The sequence below is a fragment of the Polistes fuscatus genome, unplaced genomic scaffold, assembly GCF_010416935.1.
Source record: "Polistes fuscatus isolate 324 unplaced genomic scaffold, CU_Pfus_HIC Scaffold12, whole genome shotgun sequence".
Classification (NCBI taxonomy): domain Eukaryota; kingdom Metazoa; phylum Arthropoda; class Insecta; order Hymenoptera; family Vespidae; genus Polistes; species Polistes fuscatus.
This window is the reverse complement of record NW_025113020.1, coordinates 6926755-6948984: the sequence shown is the minus strand read 5'-3', so window position 1 is coordinate 6948984 and position 22230 is coordinate 6926755. Positions and strand designations below refer to the sequence as shown.

At 33.8% G+C, this 22230-nt stretch overlaps 1 long non-coding RNA gene across 3 annotated transcripts; it reads left to right on the top strand.

Annotated features, from left to right (window-relative positions):
• Nucleotides 1-7592: 7592 nt before the first annotated feature.
• LOC122513504 lies at nt 7593-22225 on the top strand. Of its 3 annotated transcripts, none has more exons than XR_006302770.1 (2): nt 7593-7844; nt 22164-22225. It is a non-coding gene; the product is annotated as an uncharacterized LOC122513504 (long non-coding RNA). The 3 variants fall into 3 exon arrangements; XR_006302772.1 differs by lacking the exon at nt 7593-7844 and adding an exon at nt 9308-9794; XR_006302771.1 differs by lacking the exon at nt 7593-7844 and adding an exon at nt 9308-9804.
• The last annotated feature ends 5 nt before the right edge of the window (nt 22226-22230 follow it).

Genomic DNA, 22230 nt, shown 5'->3' with positions numbered 1-22230 from the left:
AGTGACGTGATTCTTTAATAAATAGGATAAAAAAAAAGAAATAAGGAAAGAAAAAGAGAAAGATCGTGAAATGTATTTAAAAATCAGTATAGTCTTTTCTCTAAAGTATTCAGATGGATGAATTCCATTCGTCTTTCCGAACGTGAAAACATTCCATTCTTCGTGTCTTTTCTTTCGTTATATGCAATAGAATACATATCTACATATGCGCTAATACATACACATAAACGCAATCTTATGTTACCTACACCATACATACACACACACACACATTCTTTTATAGTTGAATAAACGACGAATGCATACGAACGACATTTAATAAGCAAACTTTTACTTCTAACAATAAATCGATATTTATAATCGATATCTTTATATAAACCGTAGCAAAATTTTGAAAAAAAAAAAAAAAAAACACAAAACAAAATTTTAGTTCCCTAACGTAATTTTTTTTCAAATCATCGATACTTCCAACGTACAACGCAATCATAAATATAAATAAGTAATATAGATTAATTTTTGGAAGAAATAAAAGTTAACCCAAATGAAGAAAAAAAATGAAGAACAATTTTATTGTTCATTAAAAAGTAACATAATTAACTTTCGTATACCCCTAATTACAAATTATAATATTTACAAGTATAATAACATTAAGCATACACCTAAATTCTTTCATTTCCAATAGAATTTTCTCTCAAATGATATTTTCTAACTTTAATATCGATATAAAGAGTTGAAAAAAAAAAAGAAAAGAAAAAAATAAAAATAGGAAAAAGATCGTATCACTTTCTCTCTCGCGAGTAAAACATTAAAACGTGACTTTTACCGGAGTCGCAATAGGGAATAGATGAATATGTAGCGCGAAAAAGATTAAAGATTAAATATAATAATCTTTAAACAAAAATATTAATCTATATATATATATGCACGTTTAAAATATTATCTATATGCATACAAACAAATGCTTATATATACAATCATATATATATATATATATATATACACTGTATTATATGTGTGTGTATGTTTTTTTTTTTCTATATCGGTCGCACAAGTATAATATTGATTATTTATGATCCATTCTATCCCCTTTAAGATGGTTCATCCTTGTCCCCGTCCACGCTCCACCTCTATATAACTAACCACCACTACTATCGCGTGTATCCCCTCTCCTTCTCTCATTCTATGTGTTTCTCTCTCTCACTCTCTCTTACTATATACCCCCACTCCTGAGCACTTTCTTTGCCGTTCACTCCCACATTCGTTGTTCGTCCGTCCGTTCGTTCGTTCGTTCGTACGTTCCTACGTTCCTTCGTTCCTTCGTTCCTTCGTTCCTCGTTCCTCGTTCCTTCCTTCCTTCCTTCCTTCGTATTTACGTATATACATACATGGTTAGATATATATATATATATACGCACACACACGTGTGTGTGTAGAGAAAGAGAGGGAGAAATAACTCACACATAGATTGTAAAGCGTGCGCATATACGCGCATATTATCCCCCTACTCGCTCTATTCCTGCGTGTAACGACTCAATGGTGCTGCCACACCCTTTCGCCGTTCAGTAATAATCACTGCCATTGTTTCGGTGGTTCCTCATATATATATCTTACAAATTTTTCCATACTTTACAAAACCCAATATCCAATTTCAATATCTAATTTTAGGTTATACGTAATCAAACATATTCGTCGTACTATCGATAGAAAAAGAATAGAAAGAAAAACAAAAAATTATAATAAAGAAAGACGCAAATAAAAATTTATTTATATTAAAAAACAAAAATGAAAACAAATGTATGATAAATCGTTAAGAGAAAACGTACATAACCTAGTAAATACACGAAAGAAGAAAACAATCATTCTATTTGAACAGGATTGTTAATGGTGGTGGTGGTGTTGTTGTAGGATCCCTCGATGTCTACGCCCTTGTTATATTCTCTATGTATGCGAGACTCGTTCTATCTCTCTCTCTCTCTCTCTTTTACTAACTTCATATACATCTAGTACATATATATAGAACACGGTATTACTCTCTCTCCCTCGTACCTTCTCACTCTACTTTCTGATTTTCTTTCTCGTTCCAACTAATTTTCATTCTTTTTATCATCTATACCGGCGTAACTCGTGCGCCCGCCTGATGTTTCACATCAAAACGAATTTAAAGTCCTATTGGTAAAAGAGAGAGAGAGAGAGAGAGAAACGGGTTACAAGTTCGTATGGATTTAACCACTTTTGAATTTCCCGCTTTTTTTTGGGGGGGGGGCCCTCCTCTTTCGCGCACTCGTGATTCGTCGTTTTACAATTAGAAAAAAAACACACCGGTTGTTATCATCATCATCATCATTCGTGGACTTTGTAAATCATATTTCTTCGAATCAAAACACGTGAACGACGATATTATTTAATCGTAGATTTATCGATTAGCTTGATAATTTTTATTTTCACGGTAATCGCAGGTGAGTGCTTGGCCGGCAGATGGGGGGGACCGAAGGGGGGAGGGGGCAAGAGATTTTCATTTAAAATTTCAACGAGAAAAAGACCACGCAAGCGAGATTTACGTTTTGCGAAACGGTAAACACGCGTTTTCGTAGAGATATGCGTGTAACTTCACTTGTACATACGCGAATTATAGATCACGGTCTCTCAAGGGCAATCCGGCTAATTTAGATCAGAGGGCTCACTCCCCTCCCCCTCCCCCTGCCCTCTCCTCCACCTCCTCCTCCTGCTTTTCCATCACCGCCACCACCACCACCACTACCACCGCCACCTCCTCTTCTGTTGTATGATATTGCGTTATTTTTTTCTGTGTGTTTTCTTTTTCCTTTTTTTTTTGAAAGAGATTATCGCGTTTAGAAGATTTTTTTTTTTTTTTCTTTGCATCTTTTTCGATAAAAAGATCGCCCGCCTCTTGCGTTATCTATTTTTCTTTTTTTTTTTTTTTTTTTCTTTACTCGAGATTCGCGAACGAGATCTAGTATTATACGGGATTATGTTTCGTGTGTGTCTGCTTTTTTACATTATATTTCTTTTTTTTATTATTTTATATTATTTTTTTATGCGTATAATTGCATATACCCAGTGTGTATTACGTATGTATGTATGGATGTATGTATAAATGTATAAATGTATTGTTGCAAGCTTAGGTGTAGGAGAAAGATCGGTTGATAAGAAACAGAGAGCTGATAAGAAAGTAAATATATGTAAACAAATTAATATACGTACACGAAGAGTTAAACGAGTGTGTGTGTATGCGTGTACACGCATAGTAAATGTTGGTATAATACGTTTCGTTTCGTTTGATTATTTTTTAAATAAATTATTGAGCGTACTTTTTAATGTTGTTGTTGTTGTTGTTGTGTTTTGTTATAAATTATTTAAGGCTTTTATCGTAATCGTAATTAATTCATTAAAAATTACCGATCTAAGAAATAATATATTATAAAAACCCGGATATCTCGCGAGAGAATATTATTATTATTATTATTATAATAATAATAATTATAATTATTATTATTTAACGACCGGGAAACGTATCATGCTTATTTATTTTTTCGCAGTGTCATATCCAACTTTAATTCGTCGACGCCATTTGTAATCATTACTACTACTGAGTACACACACGGGTCTAGGGTGTTTATTAAATTCATTATTCTTTTCAACATTTTTTTTTTATTTCATTCTTTCTTTTTTTCTTACTTACTTACTTACTTACTTACTTACTTACTTTCTTTTTATTTATTTTTCCTTATCCTACGGGATAGTACGATTTATCATACATTTTCACGCTAGCTTACTTAACAGATATCTTATCGAAAAGTATTATTAATTCTTAAAAATATATGCATGATTTTATACATTCGTATATACATATGTTTGTGTGTATGTATGCATGTTTCTAATAATAATTTTCTCTCTCTCTCTCTCTCTTTTTGTTATCTCCCACCACAAGCAATTATTTTAACATCAAAAAAAAACAAAAAAAGAAAGAATCTTCAATATTTCCTAAATTTTTTTCTACACTTTTATTTATTCTACGATAATAAATATCTAACAAATTCGTATATAATTTCGTTAACATTATCGTGAAGAATATTATCGTTTATAGTATATGCCATGGCGGCATATTCAAAGAAACCTAACTCTCATCTTTTTAACTAAAGAGAGAGAAAGAGAGAGAGAGAGACAGACTTTATGACCCTAACGCAAATATAAAAATGAAAAATATTGAAGGACGGTTATACGCATACATACATATATATATATATATGTGTGTGTGTGTGTACATACTTTTTAAAGAGTAAAGTCATTCTTCTTTTTTAAAAAAAAAACGAAAATGAAGCCAAAGAAGAAGAAGAAGAAGAAGCAATAATCAAATGTTAAAATATAAAAAAAGGTGATGAGAGAGAGAAAGAGAGAGAGAGAGAACATCCTGAGAGCGGCCATTTTATCTCGCGAGTTTTATCGTATCATACATATATGTATAAATGTATAAGTCGATTGTTTTGCAGAAATGTCGAAAGATGGAGATAGAGAATGAGTGAGAGCGAGTGAACGAATGACTAACATAAGAGAGAGAGAGAGAGAGGATGAGAGGGGGAGGGAAGTTGAGTGAGAAGAAAGAGAGAGAGAGAGAGAGAGAGAAAGAAAGAGGATTCCAATGGCGAAGTTGAAATTTGGCGGATCTTTGGATCTTCGTACCGTCTTGCGTTCAGTTTCTCCGCCTCCTCCTCTTCCTCCTCCTCCTTTTTCTCCACCTCCTCCACACTCTCCCCTTCCCATCTCAGTCAACCTTCTCGCTCTCCAGTCTCCACTGGCTTGGCAAAACGGGATTCTTTCCTTCTCCGGTTCGCCGCCGTTCTCCATACACGCTCGACGCTTTCTACGTGTATTGGTGGATTGTCTGCCGTCCGTGAAGCCTTCCCCGCGACGTTGCCATGTCCACGTAACGCGCCGTTGCCATTTTCTATCGTTACGCCATCTCCCTCTTTTTCGCTTCTACTATACCCCCCCTCTCTTTCTTTCTTTCTACCCCTCTCCTGCCACCCCACCCCTGAGGCCCTTTCTCCTTCCCTCTCACTCATTCGCTTCGTCTTTCTCTTTCTTTCTTTCCATATCTTTCTATCTTCTTCTCGCTCATTCGTTCTCTATATTCGCTTTTTCTTCTTCTCGTTCACCAACTTACCCACTCCCTTTCTCTTTCTTTCTCTCTCTCTCTCTTTTCTTTCCTTCTCGCTCACTCTACAACCAGGTCCAATCATCCAGCACCCCTCTTCTTCCAACAACGGTCGCATCCCCTCCTCCGCTCCTCTTGCAGCCCTTCGCGCCCTACCGCCAGGCAGCAGCAACCAGCCAACTTGCTTATACCCGCTGCAGTGCCGTATCTATTACCTTAGGAACCCTTACCAATTCTTTACTTCAATTTCATTTTTCCTTTTTTTTCTTCTTCTTTTCAAAATATGAAATTGTTCGATGCGCGATATTTACAGGCGTTTTGTTTTTCTTATTTCCTCCGTTAGATATAATTTTGTACATTTGGGGATATGAAATTATTTTAACCTTTTTAGGTTAAAGATTGTTAAGCTGATCTCGTACGAAACTTCGAATGCATCGTTCTCTTTAACGGTATATATTTTAACTCGGATACGAACTAAGGAATATTAAATTACGTTAGTTTATCTTTCTTCCGTAAAATAAATGGATGGAAAAGAGGAGGGATTGGGATAGAAAAATAGAGACACGTTTGTATCTTTTTTTTTTCTCTTCTTTAAAAGTTATTTCAAATCTCAAGGATGAATTTTTAGAGTGTAGAAAGATTACTTGAGATCGTAAGGAGGAGTGTTCACTTAGGATTACTTTTGATCGTTACTAAAGAAAGAGAAAGATAAATACACAGATAGAGAGAGAGAGAGAGAGAGAAAGAGAGACGCATAGAATACAGAACGTACAGCCGGAAATGCATTGAAAGTGATGAAGATGAATCCATGTGTGCGAATCAATTGTTGAATTCTAAATGATTGAATCGTATTGATCGTGATAAAAGCAATGAGCACCTACTAAACGAATACCATTCGCCTAATGTTATTCAAATAAATATGTATAATGATGTTTCATTTCTTTCAATAGGAATATATCATTGTGTGTGTATCAGTTTAACCTTTGCATAGTATAGAATTGGTATCAGAATATAACGTAAATAAATATACACATATGCATGTGTGTGTGTGTGTGCATGTGCAAGCACATGCATTCTTAGAATATGTAAATAAATAAAAATTTATTGAAGCATTTATAAAAAAAGAAAGAAAAAAAAATATAAAAGAAGTAGATGCAGCGTCTGTAAATAAAATTCCTTCCTATGGTACACACTTCCATTATTCGCGAATATTCGATTTTGTCGAATCGGTTCCATGATGCATAACGTGATATGCGGAAAATATCACGTTGAAGAGAATCTTGCGAGCAGTTGGTAGTTCTTCTTCGTGGACCATAGTGCGGCATCTTGCTCGACTTTGTCCCGTCTACTTTAAGTCGGGAAGATCTTTACAGAATTTAGTAGAATTACCGTTCTTATCGTTCCTATATATATATATATATAATATACAAACATAATAGAAAATCCTACGAATAAATAAATTCTATAAATCATATAAATAAATACAATAACAAATTTTAACGAACAAACAATCAACAACGTTCAAACATAAAATAATAAAATATAAACTAAGTATCATATATTTATATATCAAGAGAGAGAGAAAAATGTAATATGTAAGTTTAACAAGAAAGAAAGAAAGAAAGAAAGAGATAGTTTTAACGAAGAGCAAAGGAGGGGCGATTGAAACGCCACTAGTAGATACGGGCTTGACCTGACGCAGTCCTCTCTCTCCCCCCCAGGGGCTCCCTCGTTCACGCTACACCGCTAGTCGGTCGTGCCCCTCTCCCAGCAGGCTTCCCCTCTCCTCTACCGTAGATATCGCGAGTCTGTCTCTGTTAGGCATACGAATCGTACGAAGCGTCTGGAGTGTATCGTTCTTTCTCTAACTCGGTCGTATTCGGTGTTAGTCGGTTATATTCGATGTTACTCGGTTAAACTCGGTAGGGCTCGGTCGGGTTCCTCTTTACACGCGACTCGTTGCTTGGCCTGACTCTTTCTCTCTCTCTCTCTCGCTCGGTGTTGGTCGTAAATGGTTGGACGCGCATGCGCGAGCTGGCATATCTTTCTCTCTCTCAGTTAAAACCCCTAGGATCGGTACGTCCCTGTCCTCTCGCGACCCCACCTACCAGCGACACGAAAACTCTTAGCCCCCCGGCCCTCCATCCTTGCTGATATCCATCCCCTTTCCCCTAACGTCTCCCTGATTCCGCCTTGCCTGGCTGGCAGCCTGTGCCGTCCGTCCTTACGTCCGTCCGTCCGCCGTTTGGTAGGATCTATGCTTGTGTCGGTGGATTTCGTGACGTTAACCTGGCGGCCCTGAAAACGTCGTCGTTCGCGGACCGATCGTGCGTTTTCGACTGTGCCCTTACGACGTCTGCCCGTCGGTGTGTGATACGCGCACTAGTGTAACTCTATTTCTCTTTTCGTTTCTTTTTTTTTCATTTCACATTTTCTCTTCTTTCATCATCGTTGTCATCGTCGTCCTCGTCCTCGTCCTCGTCCTCGTCGTGTATTAGTATTCGTAATCGTTATTACCTAAGAATCATTCTCGTCGTTTTAATCTCATTATCATCGTCATCGTCGTCATCGTCATCGTCGTCATCAATTTTGTGTGTGAACGCATATGCGGTAGCAGCAGCCAATTGGACTAAACCAGAGATATATTATACACAAGATATGGTTTAACAGGGTAAGGAAGGAAGGAAGGAATGATGGAATGATGGAATGAAAGAAGGAACGATGAAGAGAGGAATATAAATGTGGCGTGATGGTGATGATGAATAACGCCACGTTACTGCAAAAAAACAACCGCGTCGTTGTCGTCTTCTTCTTCTTCTTCATCTTCTTTTTCATCATCTTTTGATTACTGCAGTACACCCACAACAGAAGATTGTGTACCCAGTGTAACTATTTTGTGTTCCAAGCCCTTTTCCTCCTCCCCCTTCCTCCTCCCCCGTCGCGAATATTACATCCATTTACAATCCTAGTTACAAACACCTATCGGCTCAACCTGTTATTATTATTATTATTATTATATTTAATTTCATTACCGACGGTTCAACGAATTCTTTTCCAAATACGAAATATCATCAAAACTTATTTCTCTCGCTTTCACCGCGTCGTTATTATGTGCTTTGTCTCTCTCTCTCTCTCTCTCTTTCTTTCTCTCTCTCTCTAGTTCTCTCTCACTCTCTCTTACTCGGTCTTGCTCGTTCGTTCTCCTTTACCACCCCCTCTCTTCCCCCTCCTTCTCCACCTCCTTCACCACCACCACCACCTCTTCCTCCACTGTGTTCATCTTTCTCTCTTTCTTATATTACTTTATTATTTATCTTTCCTTTTCTTTTTTTTTTATTGTATTTTTTTGTTTTATTCTTTACACAACAAATACGGAATGTGTTCATTCATCGTATTATACCCAGTCCTCTTCCTTCTTCCTTTTATTTTTGTTCCTCGATGCAATTATGCAAATAACGAATGGCAAAGAGACAAAGAAGAGAGAGTGAGAGAGATAATATATATGTAAAATAAAAATCGAAGTTCTCTTTAAAAATTGTGAGTGAACGTGTGCAAGAAAGAGAAGCATATACCGTGTGTGTATGTGTGTGTGTGTGAGTGTGAGAGAGAGATAGAGAGAGCGGGTGGAAAATCGTGAAACACGGAATACGAGAAACGCTTGCTCTCCTCGTATGTTTTTCTTTCTCTTTCTTTTTACTGCACCTGCACCTGCAGCTCTAAACCTAAAACGAATCGTTTATAGTTTACTTTTGATAGTCTAATCATAAAAATGTTTGATCTATAGCACGACGACGGAATAATATTACTTGTACTTTAGACAATCCTTTCGATGATAAAAGATAAGAATATCACGATAATTTGTTCGTAATATAGGTTATATTACGCGTTCTCTAGTGAATTTCTCGGACCGCCGTCGGTGTAGTTCGTTGTCGTTCGTCAATCGTCGTTGTTCACAAATTCCGCGTTTATAAAGGACTCATCTCTCGAGGATTGGTGGAAAGGGTTTGCAGAATTGTGTATTCGTCTGGACTACTCTCGTTCGTTCCTTCGTTCCTTCGTTCATCACAATTCGGTTCTGTTGTTTGCTTCTATTTTGGTTGGTTTTTTTTTTCTTTTTCTAGTAAATTAGATAATTCTGGTATCTTTTAGATAATCCGTTACTTTACGATATATACACACAATATATTGCATATATTATATCTGTATATATGTGTGTGCGTGCGTGTGCGTGTATATTTATTGCGCGTGTATGTATTATATTCCAGTTCGTCCAGTTAACTAAACTATAGACAAAACACAAGTTTTCATCTAACTTCGTCGCGTTGTGTTGCATATTATTCAAACAAAATTGTCAGAGTGTTTTCCTACAACGAAAGAAGGAAGGAAGAAAGGGTCGATTGAAATATGTCGTGTTTACGTGATCAACAAAACTACTGTTGTTTTGCTGCTGTTACTACTGATTCTTTCAAAAGTTACCGACCGAGGAAGAGGAACTAGTGTTGTTCTTATTGTTTTCGTGTGACAACAACAAAAAAAAGAATAAAAGAAAGAAAGAAAGAAGGTAAAAGGAATGATGCATCTTCGATCGTTACCCTCATATAAAGGATTCTAACCTAACAAGGTTGTTACAGGTGCGTTTAATAATTCTTGGAAAAAGGATACTCTACCACTCCTTAAAACTTCATCGTGGCTATAGTTCTTTTTTTCTTTCTTCCTTTCTTTCTTCTTCTTCTTATTCTTTTTGTAATCCTTCATTCAAAAATGATACTGAAGAAAACGTAGACCCTAGGGAAAAAAGAGAAACACTAAGGATAATAACGTAAACTTCTGCACCGATTCGTCTGAATCGACAAAGCATCAGAGACACACGCCGAATTCTGAGGTAGTTGACCTACAGAAAAACAGAGAGAGAGAGAGAAATGAGAGGATACCTTGGAAAAGGAAAGAAGAAAGAAATGAAGAAACCGATAGATAGAAAAAGATAGATACAGATAGAAGATAAAGAAGAGACACCCGTCTTGTTCTTCTTCCTCTCCTTCATGGCCGTTAAGACGAGAGAAACTTTCGAAGAGGAATACGTTTGAGAAGCAAACCCGAAATAGAGAGGACTATTAATAGTTCACGATATCTTCTTCTTCTTCTTCTTCTTCTTCTAATACTTCTGGATCCCGTCTCGTGTGAACTTGAAGAGAAATACTGGAACGCAGTGTGTGGTCGTCTTTACGAACAAAAATCCGTACGTAGTATTATTATTATTATTATCATCATATCATAATAATCATCATCATCATCATTATTATTATTATTGCATCCATATATATATACACACATACATTCTCTTTCGTTATTATACCAAAAGGAATGCCATATTGTAATACACTTGATAATAAGAAAAAGTAAAAAAGAGAGATAGAAATAAATAAATAAATAAATAAATAAATAAATAAATAAATAAATGAAGAAAGAAAGAGTATATGAGAAAGAGAAAGAAACAGAACTTCTTCATCATATTCCTCTCATCATTGTACCGTCGTCGTCGTCGTCGTCGTCGTCGTCCTCGTCGTCGTCATCGTCATCCCCGTTGCTTTTTCCCCCCCTCCACCACCACCACCACCACAACCACACTTCTTTAATATCTTCCTCTCACCGCGCAACGCAATGCAGCGCCTTGCCGTTTGTGAATCCCCCACTCTTTCTAATCCGCGCCGTTTGTGAATCCCCCCACTCTTTCTATTCCGCGCCGTTTGTGAATCCCCCCTCTTTCTATTCCGCGCTAACTTTATCCCCACCATTAGCAGTGTTACCAGTCACGTTCTCTTCTGATTCGCCGCCGTCACTAGCACCGCCGCCGCCATTGCCCGCCATCCACCACCTTTTCGTAGCCGTTGGCTCGACGACGATGACGACGACGACGACGACGACGAAGACGAAGACGACGATACGAATTCTCGTGGAATGTCGTCCGAGTTTACGAGGAAAATCGTCGGTCAAGCCGACGGCAATTCCTCTATCTTACGTTTCTTATTCTTATTCTTCTTATTCTTGTTCTTATTGTTGATATTCTTGTTCGAACTTTTACTATTCCTCTATCTATCTATGTCTCTCTCCCTCCCTCCCTCCCTTTCTTTCTCTCCCTCTCTTTCTCTCTTTCCTTCGTTACTTGATATTTATTTTGATTTCATTCGATTTGATTTGTTTTTTGTTTTTTTGTTTTTTGAGGTTATAACATTTTAAAATTTAATATCATAACCTTTTAGATTTTTAATACATTGACCGGTTATAAAATACGTTTAGCATATACATGAGATAGTTATGTAATTATTTAAATTTAATATTACATAAATTTATTTATGATGTAGTAATAACATTTATTATAGTATCTTTAATAGGGATTTTTTATATACATATATATGTATATATTTTTTGATGGCATCTACTTTTAAGAATCGTTAGATTTAATATTATTTATTAGTTGTGTTTTATTTTTAATTTTATTATTACCAATTTTCTGTTATAATTAGTAATATTGTAATCTTTAATTTATTCAATAATTTTGATGTAATAATACAAACATTTATTTGGTATAAAGTTTGAGATCAGGGAAATTAATGTTTAACATAGTTTTGGCATTAGTGTTGTACATTTCTTTTTATAATACCGCCATTTTAGGATGAATTGATATAGAAAAATAAACTAACTAGGGAGTTTGTTGTTCGCAGACAAAATTATAGTAGACATAAGAGTTATTTAATTAAAAAGATGCCATATTATTGATAGATCGTTTGATCTATTTGAGTTTAGGTTTAGTTCAAATATAATAAGGGAATGAAAAAGTTGTACAGTTGTTGTGTAATCATGTAATTAATGAAAGGGCGAGAAATTTGATTGAAATTTAAAAAGAATGATTGTCTCTAAGTTCGAGTATATTTAATTAGATTTTTCATACGCTGATGATGAAAAATTTTATCGTTAATAATATCCGTTAATAATAATAGATTTTGAATATTTTTCTACAATATGCTTTTTTTTATTAAATACTTTATTATTATAGTTCTCGTTCTCGATTCTCGTGTTGTTTGTATTTTTTTTTAATTAGTTTTTCGAGCTAGTAGAAAGTGTTAATTTCGTAACAACGAAGGACAAATATAAGCGAGATAGGAATTTTTATTGAAAAAGCATTGAGAGCATTGTCGAGTGCATATTTTCCATTCGTTGTGTTGCGCATTAATACAAATTCGATTCGAATAATATACTACACTTGAGATTGAATGATTTTCAACGATAGTAACAATAACAAATATTTATTCACATTTATTTCGACATTTTTTCGTAGCTTCTTTTTTTATTTGTTTTTAGTTTAAACCTTATGTAGAATATGTAATAAATTTTTTATATGTTATTACATATATAATTTAAAACTATTGTCTGCATTACTAATAAGAAGTAAACATATTGTTGCTATTTATTTTTTAAATTAACTAACACTCGTATGAAAAATTTGATTTTAATTAGATATTTTTATTACTGCCATTAAAGTATAATTAAAAAATTTAATTAATTATTTATAATGTAATTATTGTACTTTATAATTATATACAAACATTTACTATATCAATATATTTTTTAATATACGATATATACAGTCTTATTAAATTTTGAAATTAATTAATGTAATAATTAAATATATATAGTTACGACTTATTATAGTAAATTAGAAAATGACGAAAGCTTAAAGAGATATAATGAAGAGAGATAGAGAGAGAAGATATTATTTCATAACTGTGCATTACTATCAATAGCATGTTATCGAAGTTCTCTTTCTCTCTTTCTCTCTTGTAGTAAACTAACGAAGATAATTATGATTCCGAGGTCAGAAAGATGAAGAGAGAGTATAATTTTATTCTTGAAATACCATTCTCTCTCCCTCTTTCTCTCTCCCTCTTTCTTTTTTTCTCTTTTTTTATGACATCTCATTTATTTCTTATTAATCATTCGTTTAAGATGAACGTTCTTTTAAGAATTTCCAATAATTTAACGATTGAACATCTTCAACTCGAAACTATTAACCTCCGATGTTGAATAATTTCGTCATCGATATAAAAATAAAAATAAAAATAAATAAAAAAGAAAATGGTCTTTTTCTTCTTTATTTATTTCCGATGATTTAATTATAAAATCATATATGGATTCTTTTCGTTTTATAACCGGCCGCCATTTTCGTTTTTGAATAAACCAATGAAACAAAAGATTCCCGATGAATGGTCATTTCGTTATCGAATTAACCAATTGAGAGAAAAGTGACCGGTAGCCATTTTATTTCATGCAAAATGGTGCGGAACTTCGTTTGGATTATTTTCTTTTTTTATCGGGGGATTATTGTTTAATAAGAAGTAAATTTATCGTTAATTCTTTTGAAAAATGTTGTTGACATATAAATTTTAATGTTTTTTTCCGTAAGACGATAATATTATAACGATCTTCATTTATTTTCCTTTCACATGTCCAACTCTGTTGTATCCAAATAGGAATGACCACGTTGAATTAAAATGTTAGCTAGAGCTCGTCGTCGTTCTAGCTACTTCCGCTTTAAAAACTAGCAGTTATATACCACGTTTATAGTTTTCCGTTAGCGACGGGACCCTCCGCCGTCGGCAACACCATAAGAAGAAAGAAATAGAGAAAAATACCCAACGAAATTCAATGCAACTTTTTTTTTTAGTTTTCATACAAAGTACAAATACTACTCCAAACGACCCATAGAATGTTTGTAATCTTCCGTTTCTCTATAATTGCAAACATTATTATTATTATTGTTATTATTATTATAATTATTATTGCACACGGTTATTATTACATAACCATCCAATCAAAAAGTACCATTGTAGTCATTTATTATGATTTATCTTGAAGAAACTTCTTTTGATCAAACATTAATTTAAGCCTAATCTTTTTCGTAGAAATATATATATATATATATGTATTTATTTTTTATTATTCAATGATCAGGATATTAAATCAAAACATTCAACGTTACAATTTTCATAGAGAATTTTTTGTTTGTTTTAATTTTATATTTTATTTCACTTCTTCACGACAAATACTATATATTACTACTCGTATTTATTTTTATTTAATAGAAAAATAGTTGAATTTAACAGTTTGAGATTTAGACTGGAGATAGAATAAAAGAATTAAACAGTGTTTTAAGATTAGATAAAATTCGAAATAATTTTCTTTCAAAATGGCGCCACACGAAATCCTTACAACGCAATCTGGATATTGTACAACAGTTATAACTGTAGACATTTATTTAGTTTTTATATTCTTATTCACTACCACTAACGGTTTAGAAATAAGCATAATAGCATTTTTTTTTTACTATCTTCCATTCTTTCTTTCTTTCTTTCTTTCTTTTTCTCAGAGATAAAAAGCAGAGTTCTTACATGAACTCGTACGACTTCTCAGCGTCTATTATTTCCTTTCCTCGGTTTACCTCCTATTCTCATTCTAATTTCTTATTCTTATTTGCAAGTTTTTCTACGTAGACCCCGTCGGCGGCGTTGGTCGGTTGAAACTATTCCAATAATGAAATATATTCTAATATTTTAATTTTAAATTAGGAAGATTATGCATAACGAAATATTTATAGAACGTATTTATTTAGATAAAATTTCGTTCTACAATCAGCCGCCATTTTCTTTTTTGAACAAACCAATGAAATAAAAGATTGGTAGTGGGGGAGGGGGTCAGTTTATTTCTTATACGAAATGGCGTACCTTCAACTTCTTTTCTCAGTTTTACAGTTTTAATGAAAGATTTTTAAAAAGTATTAAACCTTTGTATCGAGTTTATTCGTAAAATTTCTATCGATTAATATTTGGAAAAAATAATAATACATTTTTTTCACTTAATCGTCAAGAATTTTCTGATTAGCCAATACGAATACTATCCACCATTTTGTTACCAGATGAAACTTCTTCACGTTGATTTTGTTAAAAATATATTTTATATATTCCAAAATATTAATCTGTACGAACATTGTGAGTGAAAAATTGAATACATGTGTGTGTGTATATGTTACGTATTATACTTGACATGTGAACTAAAATATTGAGATATACAAATGAGCAGTCTTGTTTCAACATATATATTTTCTTGAATTCGTTGGCTTTCTTCAATTCATACTGGCGCTCAACAACGTTGGCTACAGTAAAGGTTGGCCTCGTTCCACCTGAGTATGCACCATATGTCTCTCTCTCTATCTTTCTATTTCCCTTTGTACATTTCTATATTCATATATTGCTAGCTAGTGCATAGATTATATGTAATCTATGTGCGTGCATATATATACATTAATATAATTAAAAAAAAAAAAAAAAAAATATAAAAAAATTACTAATTAAATAATACGTGTAACAAAAATAATATAATTTAACATAATTAAGATTCATATGTGTGTGCGTATACAAAATCAAAAAAAAGAAAATCATTTATATAATTTAAATATTTTTGTTGAAATATAACCTAACCTATATATAATATTACATATAAAACGTCCATATTGAAATTTTAGAAGACGCGTATATATATGTAGTAGTAGTATGTATGTGTATAACATAGTATAATATTTATTTACAATTTATCATAATGACTATACTTTTTCAATGAAAAATTATCGAGATAGGTTCGTGAAAAGTTGGAATTTTCGGTGAATCTCATTCGTTAGTAACGTTATGTGTGTTCGGTAATATTCGGCTCGGTTCGGTTCGGTTAGTCTCCGGGCGTACCTTGAATGATACACCGTAGTGGTTATCGGTAGGGGTGGTGGGGGGAACGGCGTATAGCAGAAGATGGATTGATAGAATGAGAGGAGTGGGGGGAAGCTCAGTACGGGCACACGTAGCAGCACGATGAGAAACAATCGGATGATGATGATGATGATGATGACGACGACGGTGGTTCGTGATCCGTCCAGGAAGTAAAACATATTCGCGAGAAAAATTCTTGGGTTTTTCTTCGTTTTCTTTTTTCTTTATTATTCTTACTTAGTTATTTTCCTCATTAATAAATTGGTCATCGAATATGGAAAAGTTTTGCTACTTGCATATTGGACACACACACACACACACATATATTTCCTTTTTATGTAATCTGTGCCTCTCCTTTTTTGAATTGCAACTATGCACGTGTAGTACGTGATTCTACGAATCCATATGTATGATTATAAATATATATAATAAATGTCATAGATGTAACTGGAATCCAACAGAAGCCAAAACAGCAATAACGAACGTAGCAGTCGCAAAACGAAAAGAGATACATTTAATTCCTTTCCTCTGTGTGTGTGTGTGTGTGTGTGTATTTGTTGTCCTTGTTTATATCTCACTTTGTTGATATATATGCATATGAACCTGTTTCATGGTCTCCTCCTCCTCTCTCAATTTTTCCTTTCAATTTCTTTCATTTTTCTTTTATTTATCTTTCATTTCTATATTATGAACATTAATGTAAAGAATTATCGTAAGTGCATTACACAAAAAGAAACATTTATAAACTTACATGTATTATTCCGTACAAAATAGTAAAACAAAAAAAAAACAAATATGGCGATTCATTTGTCATTCGTCTGTTTATTTGTCTGCTGTCTGTCTGTCCGTCCGTCTGTCTGTATTTCTGCACACTTTCTTATCACGTTGATCTTGAATTTTAAATTTAAACTCGTTCGAATAAATATTTACTGAATATGTGCGTATTATTTGTATGTGTGTGAGTGTGTGTGTGTATGTGTATGCGCGCGCGCGCGATTCTCTTTGTATCTTTCTTTATCTTTCTGTTATTTTCTTTTATTTTCTTTTCTTTTTTTTTTGTTTTATTGTACGTAATTTTCCACATAGGAAAAAGTTAAAAACGTTTAGAAATGCACGTGGAATCGATTGAACGATGGGGGAGGGGATAAATGAAATGGTTCTTAAAACGAGATGAGAGGAGGGGGGCAGGGTGGTTGCGAAAAGGGGAATGTTAGTATTGCAAAGGGATAAAGTTTATCGAGGGGGTGGAATAATATATAGGATTTCTCTCTTCGTTGATCGAATACCACCACCACCACTACCACCACCGCTATCTCTCGTAACAACTTTTTCTTCGAACATTTGGAAATTCTTTTACGGTTTCTTTTTTATTCTTTTTTACGGTTTTATATCGAAACATTCTAACGGATTCTTAGGGGTATACCGACACACGAGGAGTGGGGAGGGGTGGGAGAGATATAAAATGTGGGTAGAACATTTATTTTATTTTTTTTTTTCTCATGGAATTTCATCGATTTACGAAGCTTTTTTTATAATAAAAAATCGAGAGAGAGAGAGAGATTCTTCTTCTTTGGTCGCGATTCGGAGCACCGTTAAATGTAATTTTTTTTAAAACAATTTTTGATGGTAAATAATTCCAGAAATCGTTCGTCTCCGCAATATCCAATCGTATTAAATATAATACTTATCGTAATGTTATTCTTTTTTCAATGTTAAAAAGAAAGATTCTCAAAACGGCGGATTCGGTGCACCGTAAGATAGAAAGAGAGAGAGAACATTTGAATAAAAAGCAAGGAAAAAAAAGATGGCCGCTTTTCGTATGCGTCAAAGGAGGGAACGAGCGGAACGGAACGGAACGGAACGAACGAAACGAACGAAACGAACCACCGAGTTGTATGTGTATATGTGTTATTTTATTTCTTTTTTCTTTTTTTTTTTTTTTTCTTATTTTCTTTGCATACTGTTTGAGTTACCGAGAGGAAAAAGAATATATGAAAAAGAAGAAGAAGAGAATACGACTACGTCGATACGTTGAAAAGAGATAGAAGATAATACGATGCAGTATGTAGATGTATGTGTGTGTGAATGAATATATGTGAACAAGGACGAAGAGGTCACAGAGTAAGAAGAAGAAGAAGAAAGAGGATCGTTTGTAATAATAGTTAGTAGTGGTGTTGAATGGATAAGTCCATGTTCCTCACAGTGAGGGATTGGAGGGGGTGTCGCACAGTAAAAACGAAGGGAAAAATTTGATAGTATTGGTGACCATGCGTGATGGTGGTGGTGGTGGTGTGGTGTAGTTCAAAACGCAAGGACTGCGTCGTCTCGACAAACTCCAGGCAAAGCTTCTCAGAAGGGTGAGAAGAAGGAAGGGAGGGAGGGAGGAAGGGGGCCAGTGTGCTTGCACCACGCTTGTTTACTTTAAGCCAACCAATGGAGGAGGACTAGGGGAATATCTTTCTTGGCTCGTTGTATCTTCTGTTGTACTCTCTTTCTTTTTTCCCCCCTGTCTTCCCTCTCCTCTCTTTCTTTCCTTCTCGAAGACTCCTTCGAGTATATGTGTTGTTTGATTTTTATTTTGTATTTTTTGAACCACAGTACAACGGCTATCTGTATTTTCTGTTTTTTCATTAAAAACTTTGCAAATAAATTTTGAGTAAAATCGTTATCGATAATAGCGAAAGGATTCGCTTTCCTATTCGAGATTCGTAATACATTTTTTTGTAACATATATGCTTAAATCAAATATTATATTTCTTATAATATAGTTAACGATTATTCTATTTCCTTTTAATATTCATTCTCGTAACGCATGCAAGATCGTAGAGGGGACAATCTCGATTGATTCGTTGAAAAATAAATGAGAAATCTAGTTTCTTTTTTCTTTCGCAAACTTAGAAATTAACAGATCAATTTTTATTGGTCGAGTTTCCCGCCATTTTTTCTTTTCCTTATGCTGCTTAACCTCTTATGTTAAAGGAGAAGAAACTTACATTAGTAATGTTACACTGCTGTTACTACTAGCTACACATTTAGATGTTCGTCGTCATCGTGTCGGCAGATGCTTCCTCGTACCATCGTTCCCACTGTTCAACAGATCGATCGACCTCTTTACTTCTCTGTGTATTTCAATGTATGTATGTATGTATGTATGAATGTATGTATGTATGTGTTTGATTCTGTGTGCGTGGTGAACTGTGTTCATACACGACCAGCAAGAATAAAACGTGTTTCTCTAATGAAAAATATTTTATGTTTACAATTAATGCGCTTTTTTTTGTCGACAATAATTTGTATGCGTGTGTATGTGTTATTTTTGTCTGTTTTTTTTTTGTTTTTGGAACACCAAAGTATAAAAAGTGTGTCTTCGGATTCAAAATACGTTGTTCTCACGTTCCCTTTTTCTTGTTTTATTCTGTTTTTGGTTCAGTTGTTTCTCTCTCTCTCTCTTTTTTTTCGAAATAAAGTCGTATCCATTAGAATCGCTTAGTTTTGAAGAGGTTAGAGCAAGAAAAAAGGAGGAAAGGAGAGAAAGAAAGAGAGAGAGAGAGAGACTTTTAAACTTGTCGACTTCCTAGCCGAGTTTTATCGAGGTTGAGTTGACATTCTTTTGAGTGTAATTATTTACTCTTTCTCTCTCTTCTTTCTTTTTTCTTGTTATATAAATTATTCATATTACCTTTTTCTGAATAATATGTTATATTAAAATGTAATCGGCGTAATAATTTGATTAATAAATACACATCTTTCTCGAATTATAACCTAATCTTGAATTTTACGAGGGAACCGGCGGCCATGTTGGAATATTTAAAAAATTCACCCCCCCCCCAAAACATAACCTAAATATTGAATTTCCTTTTATTTCTTTCGACGATATTATTAATAATTAATGATAGTAATTGATTTTAATAATTAATCATCGTTTTAATCAGAGTTAAAATCATCCATTCTCGCGAATAATAATTAATATACAAAATATAATATTGAAATGAGAGAAAAAATATATATATATATATATATTTCCGGGATAAAACTGCATTACCGATCGAACATTTTTCTTTTTTTTTTTTCTTTTTTTTTATAAACCATCTTTTTAATCGTTGTTGCTAACTAATTTATCCTAAGAGTAAAAGCGAGATAGAAAGAGGGTACACGATGAACATTATATAAAGAGAAAAGTGTACTCTCAGGACTCTGTGCACTGTCTGGGTATTAATTAACAAGTACCGAAGCTCAGTTCACTGTACCGAGTGACCTTGCGTTTAGCGCGCTTGCGTGTGAAATGTATAAACGATGCGATTAGACGATGAACGCGTTCGTAATTAGACTGATTAGACGTTCATTTTCTTTTTTTTTTTTTTTTTATTTTTCTCTCTCTCTCTCTCTCATTCTCTCTTGCGTTGTATAGTCATCATTTACATACATATCATAGGTTAACCTATTTAACATACACCGACTTACATCAGCAACACGTATCTTGTACACTTTTTTTTCTTTTTTCTAAATATGATTGCAATTTATGAAATATTATACTTATTTTGTTTTTTTTAATCTTTCGATTTGTTACAGGAATGGGAATAAAATCGAAGGACGGGAGAATAATTATTGGCCGAAGGATTATATTTCGAGGATGAAAATATGACGACACACTTCTCTCTTCTTTCTATCTCTCCTTACGAAGATTAGAAGAAATTTTCAAGATGGTCGAGTGGATTGTTTAAAAAACAAATAAATACGAGAGAGAAGAAGAAGATATATATATTTGTTTGATTGAAATATAATAATTATATATCCGATCGAGTAATATCGGAATAAAATGAAAGAATTAGTAACGGAAAAGTAGAAAATAAATATTGTTCGAATTGTATGACGGAGATGACATTTTCAACAGGGGAGGATTTTTTTCCTTTTTTTTTTATGTTTTTTTTTTAAAGGGTTGTCGTAGAAAAGAAAGTGAAATTATCACGAAATAATAAAAAGAAGGAACGAACAAAAGGAACAGACAGAGAGAGTCCTGCCGAAATGTGACGCCGCGTTTGATCCATCCCTTCATTTTCCTCCCCCCCTCATACCCTCACCCCCTCCTATTCGTATATATATATAGAGTAGTCCAAAAGTTCTGAAGTAATTTTATAAATCAATGAAGCATTTCAATTGTAAATCGTTTAGAAACTTTTTGGGCTCACCCTGTATAGAGAAGAAGATTGAATTACAAAAAGGTCAAAGAATCCTGAAGGCTGCAGCATCTTCCTTTCCTTTCTCTATATATATATAGGGTGGGACATTTAAAAAGGAACATTCTAGACTTTTTTCTTTTATTCGTGAAAAAAGAAAATGTACGAGGAAGAAAGTAAAAATATTTGAAAGAATCCAACTAGTAAATAGTAGTAGAGCAGCTGAAATAAGATAAATTTCTTTTCATTGTTATTTTATAATTTTGTTCCAAATAAAATTTGTAATAAATTTTAGTTATAAGAGGAGAGAATGTTTCTGCCCTAACGCAGCATGCATGCATAGTGTGTCATCGTTCGTCAAGGAAAACTATAAACAGTTCAGGAATACTTTTTAGGTTAGGATTTTGAAAAGAAAATTTTTCTTCAAAGATCCCGAACAGATTGTCGAATGGTGGCTGACGGGCAGTTGGTCTTGAGTCCCAAAAAGATCAAAATAAATTATAGTGGTCTATAGTGGTGGGTTGAAAAGTTTAGGAAATGTGGTGGTGGGGGTTTCAGCTGGGTTTGAAACGGGTTTTTCTCGTAGATGGTTTTAGAAAGAAAGAAAGAAAGAAAGGAAAAGTTGAAAGAAATCGTTGGGATTTAATGGAGGAGGAAGACCTTGGGAAGGTTGGTGGTGGTGGTGGTGGCGGTTAAAAATTGTTGTTCAGGAAATAAAGATGGAATTTTGTTAGGAAATCGTTGAAAAATTTGTTTAGGGAATTTATTAGGATAGAAAATGAATGCTTAAAATAAGAAAAGTTTTGTTTAATATTAAGGAAGTATAAATTTTGAGGTTATGTTAATAACTTGTATGGCGTATCTCAATCATAGAAAGGTGTTGTTGTTCCAATTGAAATATCCCATCCTGTATATACAAACTTAATTCCAATTATAGGAAAGTAGAAAGATTAAATGAGAGATTGATTTTTTACTTCTTGGTTTATTTTTTTTATTTTTTTCCTTTAGAAATCATTGGCGGAGGTGACGGATGCGGTGGAAAAAGAAGAAGGAAAGCTCAAATACGGAAATAAAG